General features: G+C 44.0%; 1 long non-coding RNA gene across 1 annotated transcript; it reads left to right on the forward strand.

Annotated features, from left to right (window-relative positions):
* The first annotated feature begins 4,404 nt into the window (after positions 1–4,404).
* Positions 4,405–4,911, forward strand: LOC132344042 (uncharacterized). The gene is made up of 2 exons (XR_009493116.1): positions 4,405–4,491; positions 4,775–4,911. It is a non-coding gene; the product is annotated as an uncharacterized lncRNA (long non-coding RNA).
* The last annotated feature ends 7,992 nt before the right edge of the window (positions 4,912–12,903 follow it).

The following is a 12,903-nucleotide window of genomic DNA, read 5'->3' on the forward strand; positions in this document are numbered from 1 at the left end:
TCTGATCCCAAGTGAATTCCGAAGTCCCTGAGGATGCTCTCTGAGCTGCCCACGTGAACCATTGGGGAATTGTGGTGGGGTCCTCTGTGCTCCCAGGGGTGTAGACCCTGTTCCTTTGGGGCCTGACCTTACCCAGCCCCTCTGTCTGCGGTCCTTCCTGCTTCCCAGCCAAGGGCACCCTGTCATGCCCCGCGTCTCCCCTCAAACATGCACTCCAGGGGTCCAGAATCACCAGCACACCAGTCCCATAGGAAAGCCCCGCCCCCGCTCCAGGAGGAAACCCCCCTCCTCTGTCCCCTGCAGCCCTCACTTCCATTTGTTTTGTGCTTCTTACTCCTGCCTTGTGTGCACATGGATACACTTCTGATTCCCTTTTGGGCTGTAAGATCTCTATAGGCATGGATTGTCCTATTCCTGTAAGTGTTGGGCATTGAGACGAGACATTGCTTCACAAATTGCATCAACAAATCATCTCTGTGTGTACATGATATGATGCAACTAGATGCTATGGAAAAACAAGTCCTGTGGAAAGCACAATTCAATGAAGGCAACACAGCACAGAACACAGAGACCTCAAGGGGTGGGGTGAGCATGCTGACCTCAGCCTGCTTGCAGTTTCTTCAGAGGGTTTGCTAGTTAAACAAAGAGCTTTGCTGGTGCACACTGTATGTGTGAGCAGCTCTCCAGTCTTTGCACTAATTCTTCCGTCAGTGCAAGCTGAGGTCACCAAGGGGATGGTGTTAGGAGACAGGGCCTTTGGGAGGTGATTTGTTCATGAAGGTGGGACCCTCCTGGGTGGAATGAGGGCCTTTATGAAAGAGACCCCAGAGAGATGGCTCACCCCTTGTGCCCTCTGACGACACAGGGAGACCACCCACCACCAGCCACCTGCTCTGTCTTGATCGTGGAGCTCCCAGCCTCCAAAACTGAGAAATAAGGATCTGTTGTTAGTAAGCCCTTATTATAATACCACATGTAAAATAGATAGCCAGCATGGATTTGCTGTGTGACTCAGGGAACTCAAACAGGGGCTCTGAGACCAGCTAGAGTGTGGGTTGGGGAAGGAGATGGTACGAATTTCGAGAGGGAGGGGACATGGGTGAACCCATGGATGATTCTTGTTTTTCTATGACAGAAAACCACGAAATTTTGTAAAGCAATCATCCTTCAGTTAAAAAACAAAGTGCAAAAAAAGAGCCACCTGGCCTATGGTGTTTCTGTTTCAGTAGCCTGAAAGGGCAGACACATGACAAGTAAGAATTACAGCACAGGTGGAATTAAGGTACCTAATCATTCAGCCTTAAGATAGGGAAATAACATGGAGTATCTGGCTGTGCCCAATGCCATCTCATTACAAGGACCCTTAGATGTGGAGGAGGGATGAAGACCAGTGTCAGAGATGCACGCTGAGAGGCTAAACCAGCCTCTCATCAGCTCACACTGATGTGCAGAGGCCATAAGCCAAGGAGGGCAGGCAGCTTCTCTGAGTTAGAAGGAAGGAAGCGTCCAGAAGGAACAGCATCCTGCTGACACCGTGATTTGAAGCCAATGAGATCCATTTGGGGCTTTGGATCCTCAGAACCACAATGACAAGTATGTGTTCCTTTAAGCCATGTAGCTTGTGGCAATTTGGTACAGCGGCAACAGGAAACCAATACAGCAGTAGCTTAAAATCATGCCTTGAGCCTAAAATTAGCAGCTCAAAAGAGACAAACCTGTGTGTGTTTAATGGAGGAAAAGAATGATAACAGCTGTCAACATTTTACTCAACTTTATATTTCTTTTTTCACAGAAATGCCCATGGTGCATCTGCCAACTCTTCTTCATCTCGAAGGTTGTATTTGGGACTCAGTCTTACACCTCATATATCTTGTATCCCTTTTATCCTTTATTTTTAGTTTGTTTTGTTATCGTGGAACGTTTATCTGCCATAAAGTGTGGTTTGGTGGTACTGTTTATATGAAATTTTGATCATATTCTTTGTTGGGATTTCAGTTTTTAATTTCTACTTAATTTTAATTTGCATCCTTGTATCTGTTGATGTTTTATTGCCATAACATTTCTGGGTGTCATGTTGGACTCCTGCATGGGAGGAATGCTTGTGTCATTTCAGCACCGGGAAGATGATGGCTTTCCCATGTCACTCTTGAGCCAAATGGGCTCATGCTCTGGTCCAAGGCCAGCCTTTCGACCTGGGTCCTGGGTCTCATTTCTCATGCTTACTCAGGGGTGAGACCCAAACTGTCTCTACCTCTTGCCTCCATCTAGTGCAGCTATAAAAACTAAAAGCAGGGACTTCCCTGGTGGTCCAGTGGTTAAAACTCCAGCTGCCAATGCAAGGGGCATGGGTTCAATCCCTTGTCAGGGAACTAAGATCTCATATGCTAGAGTTCAGTTCAGTTGCCCAGTCATATCTGACTCTTTGTGACCCCAAGGACTGCAGCATGCCAGGCCTCCCTGTCCATCAATAACTCCTAGAGGTTACTCAAACTCATGTCCATCAAGTCAGTGATGCCATCCAACCATCTCTTCCTCTGTCATCCTCTTCTCCCCCCACCTTCAATCTTTCCCAGCATCAGGATCTTTTCAAATGAGTTACTTCTTCCCATCAGGTGCCCGAAGTATTGGAGTTTCAGCTTCAGCATCAGTCCTTCCAATGAATATTCAGGACCTACTTCCTTTAGGATGGACTGGTTGGATCTCCTTGCAGTCTAAGGGACTCACAAGAGTCTTCTCCAACACCACAGTTCAATGGCATCAACCCTTCAGTGCTCAGCTTTCTTTATAGTCCAACTCTCACAACCATACATGAGTACTGGAAAAACCATAGCTTTGACTAGATGGACCTTTGTTGGCAAACTAATGTCTCTGCTTTTTAATAAGCTGTCTAGGTTGGTCATAGCTTTTCTTATAAGGAGCAAGCGTCTTTTAATTTCATGGCTGCATTCACCATCTGCAGTGATTTTGGAGCCTAAAAGATAAAGTCATCTATTGCTTCCACTGTTTCCTCATCTATTTGCCATGAAATGATGGTATCAGATGCCATGATCTTAGTTTTTGGAATGTCAAATTTTAAGTCAGCTTTTTCCACTCTCTGCTTTCACCTTCATCAACAGGCTCTTTAGTTCCTCTTCAATTTCTGCCATAAAGGTGGTATCATCAGCAATCTGAAATTATTGATATTTCTCCCAGCAATCCCGAACCAGCTTGTATTTCATCCAGCCTGGCATTTTGCATGATGAACTCTGCACAGAAGTTAAATAAGCAGGGTGACAATATACAGCCTTGACTTACTACTTTCCCAGTTGGAACCAATCTGTTTTTCCATGTCTGGTTCTAAGTGTTGCTTCTTGAGCTGTATACAGGTTTTGCAGGAGGCAGGTCAGGTAGTCCATCTCCTTCAGAATTTTCCACAGTTTATTGTGATCCACACAGTCAAAGGCTTGAGCATAGTCGATGAAGCAGAAGTAGATGTTTTCTGGAAATGTCTCACTTTTTCTATGGTCCAACATATGCTAGCAATTTGATCTCTGGTTCCCCTGCCTTTTCTCAATCTAGCTTGTACATATGGAAGCTCTCAGTTCATGTACTGTTGAAGCCTAGCTTGGAGGATTTTGAGCATTACTTTGCTGACAATCAACAGTCTGCATTGATAACTAAGTTTCTTCTTTTCAGAAGACTAACGTATTATGCAAACTACATCTGTACCTGTTGCCCTCTAACTCTGCAGGAGCCACACTCTGCATCAATGATTCTTTAACTTATTCTAGCCACGTCCTGGTACTTAACTTTATGGCATCATAAACCTCCCCTTGTAGTTTGGTACCTCTCTTTGCTCTATTTTAACCTCATGTTGATGCTTAACTTTATGGTGCACTCTCTTTGGAAACCACCCCTAGTGGTTTGCTTTCCCCCTTTTGTATTACAGGAAGAAAGTCACCAGGAAATCCCCAAAGGACAATAGACCCAAGCACTGGGACCAACTGCCAGACCCAAATACCAAGATACCTGACACTGGCCTAGTGACTGTTTCCAAACAGTGCAAAAAGAGAGAATTCAGGACCCCTACACCTTTTGTTCCATATCTCCAACACCTGACTGTGAGCCCCAACTGTTTGATTCCCTGGGTTCCCAATGAATGGGAGACAGGCTCCTTGAGGCAGGAACCTATTGTGTTCTCCCTTCTGCCGGCTTAATGATTAAAGCCATCTTTCTGTTTGCCCCAAACTCTGTCTCTGCAAATTTTATTTGGCTCCAGTGGGCAGAGAAAACCAAGATTTTGGTGGCAACAATGCCAACGAGTCTGGCTGGTCCCCCACCTCTCCGCCAGGATGACTCCTGCCAACGGGGATCACAAGACATCCTGTGTGACCTCACTCACCCCTTCCTCCATCCTTTGTTGTCCTGGCCTCTAATCATGTAGCCATGGACAGGGGCTCCCAGTGTCTCTGCCACAATCCACCTGAGAAGGGCAGAGGAGCCATCTGCAAGGTAGGTTTCCAGGAGAGAGAGAGAAAGAGAGAGAGAGAGAGAGATCTATAGTTGAAGAAGGGGTGGGAATAGATGCATAACAATTAGGGAGTCAGGGTAAAGGATCACTTTCAGTATAAAAGTATAAGAGAGAGGCGGCCAATTGCCTGTAGTCTATACTTTCTTTCTATTATTGTAAAAGTACTGTTGCTGGGGCCAAGGAAGTAAAACCCTCACAGCTATTCTGTAGAATTAAATAAGACTTATTTAAACAGCTTACTACAAACACTTGCTCTGTTTTTAGGTTGATGTCACTAAACTAAATAGATTTCCACTTAGTGAAAGATTCAAATGCTGATCAAAAGATTAAAAGTGAAAACATTTTATTGCTAAACTGCATCAGGACAGAGAGAAAAATGTCAGAACACATAGTTCAGGTAAGATGGAAGAGAGGTCGTGAGTGAAGGCTAAAGACCATGACGTATTATGACCTGTTTTGACCTGTTATGTTGGGAATAGGTGAGTGGGTGCTTGTGCTCGGGAACACTTTGGGATAAAGCAACTTAATGGGCTCTCTACAGACCTTCAAAACCCTAAGGATTATGCCCAAGCCTTCCTTTCTTTTCTGCTTCCCTCCCTCATTCTCTCCATTCATCCATTTGTTTATTCACCTCTATGTTGACTCTTCACACTAGTACCTATTCATAGAAACAAATGTTTGACTACCTGCTCTATGCCAGAAACTGTTCTAGGTGCTGAGACTGTAACATAATAAAACAAGACTTGTTACTTTTGAGACTTACATATGAAGAAAAAGAGAGATATGAGCACTATAAAGGAAAACAAAGTGGAGAGAAGGAAGACATGCAAAAAATATCAATGATTTACCTGGTATGCATGTGTACTAAGTCACTTGAGTTACGTGAAACCCTTTGTGACCCCATGGACTGTAGCCAACCAGGCTTCTCTGTCCATGGGACACTCCAGGCAAGGATACCAGAGTGGGATGCCATTCCCTTCTCCAGGGGATCTTCCCGACCCAGGCATCAAAACTGCATCTCCTGCTTTGGCACGTGGGCTCTTTGTTACTAGAGCCATCTGGGAAGCCCCTTATCTGGTATCCTTTGGTGCTTTTCACTCAAGAATACATTGACAAATTACCTGTATTAAGAAATACTCTAGCCCATGAAGCCTCACCTCATTGTGGTGTGTGCAATAGCTTGCCTAGGATGGATCAATTCTCTCTGTAAATGTTAGCAAAAAAATAAAAAAAAAATCATGAGAGTGCAAGAAGACCGTTTTAATTTCGAAAATTCCTTCTCATTTTTCGATTGTAAAAGCTGTATGTGTGTTGGGTTGTTGTTGTTCAGTCAATTAGTCATGTTCAACTCTTTGCAACCCATGGATTGAGAGTGTTTATTATGAAAGGAGAAATGGACAGATGCAGAGACATGAAATAAAGGTGAAAAAAGAAATGAATAATTTTCTAACAGAATTCAGTGTTTAATGATTTCTCTCCAAAAAATGCTCCAAACCTCAGAGCCATAAGCAGAAGTGAGAAGCAATGTGGAAACCCTGACTTCTTGCAAACCTCTTCCTTTACGACAGGCAAACACTTGGACCATGTGTCCAAAGATGAAACATCCTCAAATTAGGCCCAGGCCCAGCTGAATATCTCTGCTGGGATAAAAGCACTTTCTTTCCAGCTGAAGTCTTCAAACTCTCTCCCAGATCGCCTGCCCCGATTCAGGTGTGCCACCAGACACTGGGTCTACTTGGAATTCCGAAAACTCCTTTCCCATCATGAAGCTACTCTACCTTCTCTTCCTCTTACTTGTGTGTCTTATCCACACAACATCACGTTAAGTGGCAGATGCAACTGGTCGGGTGATATGGTGCATGACTGTGGAGCCTAGAGTAGGGAAGGTCAAGTTGATTCCTCATCCAGTGAGGTGCTGAAGGGAATAATATCAAATCTGAGAGAAGCATAGCATATGAGACCTGCTCCATTTTACACATAATGAAAGACAAGTTTAAAGAAGTGAAAAATAGCCTCCCATGATTGTCCTTAACTAGTTGGTGGTAAACCCATAAATTGTAATGGTGATAGAAAACATTTACAGGGGACTTTACGACTTACAAATCATTTCCACGTGACTAACAGTAACGCTAATAATAATAGGAAGTCATGTTGACCGCTTCCAATCCCAAAGAAAGGCAATGCCAAAGAATGCTCAAACGAACACACAATTGCACTCATCTCACACGCCAGTAAAGCAGAGCTCAAAATTCTCCAAGCCAGGCTTCAGCAGTACATGAAATATGAGCTTCCAGATGTTCAAGCTGGTTTTGGAAAAGGCAGAGGAACCAGAGATCAAATTGCCAACATTTGGTGGATCATTGAAAAAGCAAGAGAGTTCCAGAAAAACATCTATTTCTGTTTTTTTTTGAGTATGCCAAAACCTTTGATGTGTGGATCACAATAAACTGTGGAAAAGTCTGAACAAGATGGGAATACCAGACGACGTGACCGCCTCTTCTGAGACCTGTATGCAGGTCAGGAAGCAACAGTTAGAACTGGACATGAAACAATAGAATGGCTCCAAATAGGAAAAAGAGTACGTCAAGGCTGTCTATTGTCACCCTGCTTATTTAACTTATATGCAGTGTACGTCATGAGAAATTCTGGGCTTGAAGAAGCACAAGCTGGAATCAAGATTGCCGGGAGAATTACAATAACGTCAGATATGCAGTTCACACCATCCTTTTGACAGAAAGTGAAGAGGAACTAAAAAGTCTCTTGATGAAAGTGAACGAGGAGAGTGAAAATGGTGGCTTAAACCTCAACATTCAGAAAACTAAGACCATGGTATCTGGTCCCATCACTTCATGGCAAAGAGATGGGGAAACAGTGGAAACAGTGCCAGACTTTATTTTTGGGGGCTCCAAAATCACTGCAGATGGTGGCTGCAGCCATGAAATTAAAAGACGCTTATTCCTTGGAAGGAAAGTTAGGACCAACCAAGATAGTATATTGAAAAGTGGAGATATTACTTTGCCAACAAAAGTCCGTGAAGTCAAGGCTGTGGTTTTTCCAGTGGTCATGTATGGATGTGCGAGTTGGACTGTGAAAAAAGCTGAGTGCCGGAAAATTGATGCTTTTGAACTGTGGTGTTGGAGAAGACTCTTGAGAGTCCCTTGGACTGCATGGAGATCCAACCAGTCCATCCTAAAGGAGATCAGTCCTGGGTGTTCATTGGAAGGACTGATGCTGAAGCTGAAGCTCCAATATTTTGGCCACCTCATGCGAAGAGCTGACTCATTGGAAAAGACCTTGATGCCGGGAGGGATTGCGGACAGGAGGAGAAGGGGATGACAGAGGATGAGATGGCTGGATGGCATCACCGCCTCGAGGGACATGAGTTTCAGTGAACTCTGGGAGTTGGTGATGGACAAGGAGGGCTGGCGTGCTGCGATTCATGGGGTCACAAAGAGTCAGACACGACTGAGCGCCTGAACTGAACTGAACTTCCTCCTTAACTAAAACAATGAAACTTTTAATGTCTTATCCCAAATATATTCCTCATAGCAAAATTTACGGGGTAGTCCATTTTACAAGTTGGGATTAAGAAATGAAGTAATTGTTCAAAGGAGTGCAGATTGAATGTAGGGAGCACTTGAACTGAAGTCCAAGTGGGTTTGACCCAAAGACCTTGTTTTATTAAATATTCAACAATCCCAGAAAACTAGAGTACTTACTGAATTACATGAAATCAACAAATACTTTAGCTCAAATGTGATCTGTGCATCACTCGGGACATACTTATCCTACAAGGTAATGTGTTGCTCACCAGTAATGCAAGCGAAGCTGGGTGTCCTGCATTTTCCCTGCAGCCCTCCTCAGGTGACAGCATGCTCCAGGCTGTGCTGTGGTGACAGCGCCTCCAGATCTTAGTATCTTCAAAGAGCCAAAGTTAATTCTTGTCCAAATGATGCCAACCCGGGAAGGCCCGGGTGCTCTGATCAGACCCACCACCCCTGAGAATCAGCCACCACTGTGCGTGCTACTGGTCCTGTGTCCGAGCAAAGCACTCTCAGGACTCTCGTGCTGGCAATTAATGGCCCCAGCCCTGAAGGAAAATGTCACTTCCGCTCAGAATTCGTTAATCAAGCTGGTCCAGTTGTTTAGTCACTCGCTTGTGGTCCACTCTTTGCGACCCCATGGATTGTCACCCACCAGGCTCCTCTGTCCATGGCAAGGATACTGGAATGGGTTGCCATTCCCTTCTCCAGGGGATCTTCCCGACCCAGGCATCAAAACTGCATCTCCTGCATTGGCACGTGGGCTCTTTGTTACTAGAGCCATCTGGGAAGCCCCTTATCTGGTATCCTTTGGTGCTTTTCACTCAAGAATACATTGACGAATTACCTGTATTAAGAAATACTCTAGCCCATGAAGCCTCACCTCATTGTGGTGTGTGCAATAGCTTGCTTAGGATGGATCAATTCTCTCTGTAAATGTTAGCAAAAAAATTAAAAAAAAAATCATGAGAGTGCAAGAAGACCGTTTTAATTTCGAAAATTCCTTCTCATTTTTCGATTGTAAAAGCTGTATGTGTGTTGGGTTGTTGTTGTTCAGTCAATTAGTCATGTTCAACTCTTTGCACCCATGGATTGAGGGTGTTTATTCTGAAAGGAGAAATGGACAGATGCAGAGACATGAAATAAAGGTGAAAAAAGAAATGAATAATTTTCTAACAGAATTCAGTGTTTAATGATTTCTCTCCAAAAAATGCTCCAAACCTCAGAGCCATAAGCAGAAGTGAGAAGCAATGTGGAAACCCTGACTTCTTGCAAGCCTCTTCCTTTACGACAGGCAAACACTTGGACCATGTGTCCAAAGATGAAACATCCTCAAATTAGGCCCAGGCCCAGCTGAACATCTCTGCTGGGATAAAAGCACTTTTTTTCCGGCTGAAGTCTTCAAACTCTCTCCCAGATCCCCTGCCCCGATTCAGGTGTGCCACCAGACACTGGGTCTACTTGGAATTCTGTAAACTCGTTTCCCATCATGAAGCTACTCTACCTTCTCTTCCTCTTACTTGTGTGTCTTATCCACACAACATCACGTTAAGTGGCAGATGCAACTGGTCGGGTGATATGGTGCAAGACCGTGGAGCCTAGAGTAGGGAAGGTCAAGTTGATTCCTCATCCAGTGAGGTGCTGAAGGGAATAATATCAAATCTGAGAGAAGCATAGCATATGAGACCTGCTCCATTTTACACATAATGAAAGACAAGCTTAAAGAAGTGAAAAATAGCCTCCCATGATTGTCCTTAACTAGTTGGTGGTAAACCCATAAATTGTAATGGTGATAGAAAACATTTACAGGGGACTTTACGGCTTACCAATCATTTCCATGTGACTAACAGTAACGCTAATAATAATAGGAAGTCATGTTGACCGCTTCCAATCCCAAAGAAAGGCAATGCCAAAGAATGCTCAAACGAACACACAGTTGCACTCATCTCACACACCAGTAAAGCAGTGCTCAAAATTCCTGTGGCGGATTCATTTTGATATTTGGCAAAACTAATACAATATTGTAAAGTTTAAAAATTAAAAAAAAAAAAAATTCTCCAAGCCAGGCTTCAGCAGTACATGAACCATGAGCTTCCAGATGTTCAAGCTGGTTTTGGAAAAGGCCGAGGAACCAGAGATCAAATTGCCAACATCCAGTGGATCATTGAAGAAGCAAGAGAATTCCAGAAAAACATCTATTTCTGCTTTTTTGAGTATGCGAAAAACCTTTGATGTGTGGATCACAATAAACTGTGGAAAATTCTGAATGAGATGGGAATATCAGACCACGTGACCGGCTTCTTGAGAAACCTGTATGCAGGTCAGGAAGTAACAGTTAGAGCTGGACATGGAACAACAAAAGGGTTTCAAATAGGAAAAAGAGTACGTCAAGGCTGTCTATTGTCACCCTGCTTATTTAACCTATATGCAGAATACATCATGAGAACTGCTGGGCTGGACAAGTTTCCCGGGAGAATTATCAATAACTTCAGATATGCAAATGAAACCATCCTTATGGCAGACAGTGAGGAGGAACTAAAAAGCCTCTTGATGAAAGTGAAAGAGGAGAGTGAAAAATTCGACTTAAACCTCAACATTCAGAAAACGAAGATCATGGTATCTGGTCCCATCACTTCATGACAAATAGCTGGGGACATAGTGGAAACAATGCCAGACTTTACTTTTTTCGGCTCCAAAATCACTACAGATGTTGGCTGCAGCCTTGAAATTAAAAGAAGCTTACTCCTTGGAAGGAACGGTATGACCCACCTAGATAGTATATTGAAAAGCAGAGATATTACTTTGCCACAAAGATCTGTCTAGGCAAGGCTATGTTTTTTCCAGTAATTATGTATCGATGTGAAATTTGGACTGTGAAGAAAGCTGAGTGCTGAGGAATGGATGCTTTGGAACTGTGGTGTTGGAGAAGACTCTTGAGAGTCTCTTGGGATGCAAGGAGATCCAACCAGTCCATCCTAAAGGAAATCAGTCCTGGGTGTTCATTGGAAGGACTGATGCTGAAGCTGAAGCTTCAATACTTTGGCCACCTCATGCAAAGAGCTGACTCTTTGGAAAAGCCCTTGATGCTGTGAGGTATTGGGGGCAGGAGGAGAAGGGGACAGAGGATGAGATGGCTGGATGGCATCACTGACTGGATAGACATGAGTTTGAGTGAACTCTGGGAGTTGGTGATGGACAAGGAGGGCTGGCGTGCTGCGATTCATGGGGTCACAAAGAGTCAGACATGAATGAGTGCCTGAACTGAACTGAACTGAACTTCCTCCTTAACTAAAACAATGAAACCTTTAATGTCTTTTCCCAAATATATTCCTCATAGCAAAATTTACGGGGTAGGCCATTTTACAAGACTGGATTTAGAAATGAAGTAATTTGTTCAAAGGAGTGCAGATTGAATGTAGGGAGAACTTTAACCTAAGCCCAAGTGGGTTTGACTCCAAAGACCTTGTTTTATTAAATATTCAACAATCCTAGAAAACTGATTTACTTACTGAATTACATAAAATCAACAAATTAGCTCAAGTGTGATCTATGCATCACTCGGGACATACTTATCCTACAAGGTTATGTGTTGCTCACCTGCAATCCAAGCTAAACTGGGTGTCTCACATTTTCCCTGCAGCCCTCCTCAGGATACAGCATGCTCCAGGCTGTGCTGTGGTGAGAGCGCCTCCAGATCTTAGCATCTTAAAAAATCCAAAGTTAATTCTTGCTCAAATGACGCCAACCCAGGAGGGCCTGTGTGCTCTGATCAGTCCCCCATTCCCGAGGATCAGCCACCACCGTGGGTGATGCTGGTCCTGTGTCCGAGCAGATTGCTCTAAGGACTGTCGTGCTGGCGATTAAGGGCCCCAGCCCTGAAGGGAAATGGCATTTCTGCTCAGAATTCATTAAACAAGCAGGTCCAATTGTTCAGTCACTCGGTTGTGGTCCACTCTTTGTGACCCCATGGACTGTCGCCCAGCAGGCTCCTCTGTCCATGAGATTCTCCAGGCAAGGATCCTGGAGTGGGTTGCCATTTGCTTCTCCATGGGATCTTTCTGACCCAGGGATCGAACCTTCATCTCCTATGTCTCCTGCAGTGGTAGGCATATTCTTTACCAGCTTAGCCATCAGGGAAGCCTCTGGGAAGCCCCATAGACCCTGTTTAAATGAATCAGTGTGATCACCTTCCTTTAGAACAATTTAAGGCCCCTTCTCAGTTTTTAGTATTATTTAAAAAAAATGCGGAAAACCATTCTAAGCTTGTAGGTCACACCAAACCAAGGAGAGTGCCAGTTGTGTCCCTGTGGACTGTAATTTGGGGTTCCTTGCTATATAAGATGAATTCTGGTAGCTTTAGTTACACATGCCTTATTTATTTGTTTCTTTTTCACCTTCCCTTCCTTTATAGGGCAAAGCAAAAAAAAAAAAAAAAAAAAAAACCTTGAATGTGAGAAAATGGGTGGTGCCTACAAGTATCAGAACACCCCCTGTGTGTCATCCTGCCTGGAGAATGCAAGAGTCGGAAGAAACACTGCTGCATCGTCTAGTTTCAGCATCAGAGCATCCACAGCAGCAGCAGACACTCCCCACCGCTGAGTCCTTTGAAAAAAGAGCCACTGTTCACTCGGGTCCTGTGGGGTCTTTCTGAGTGCATGAGGTCATGAACTGGATGGGAAGATTTCAGTTGGAAGTCTGGTCACACCACTCGTTAGCTGATTAACTCTGGACAGGCCTTGCCTTTCCTAGGTCTCAGTCTCTGCTCCTGTGACTGTTGAAATGGATGTTCTCCACAACCTCATTTGTTGGTGGTGGGGTTTAGTTGCTAAATCATGTCTGATTCTTCTGTGA

Source organism: Bos taurus, chromosome 27 (genome assembly GCF_002263795.3).
Source record: "Bos taurus isolate L1 Dominette 01449 registration number 42190680 breed Hereford chromosome 27, ARS-UCD2.0, whole genome shotgun sequence".
Lineage (NCBI taxonomy): Eukaryota > Metazoa > Chordata > Mammalia > Artiodactyla > Bovidae > Bos > Bos taurus.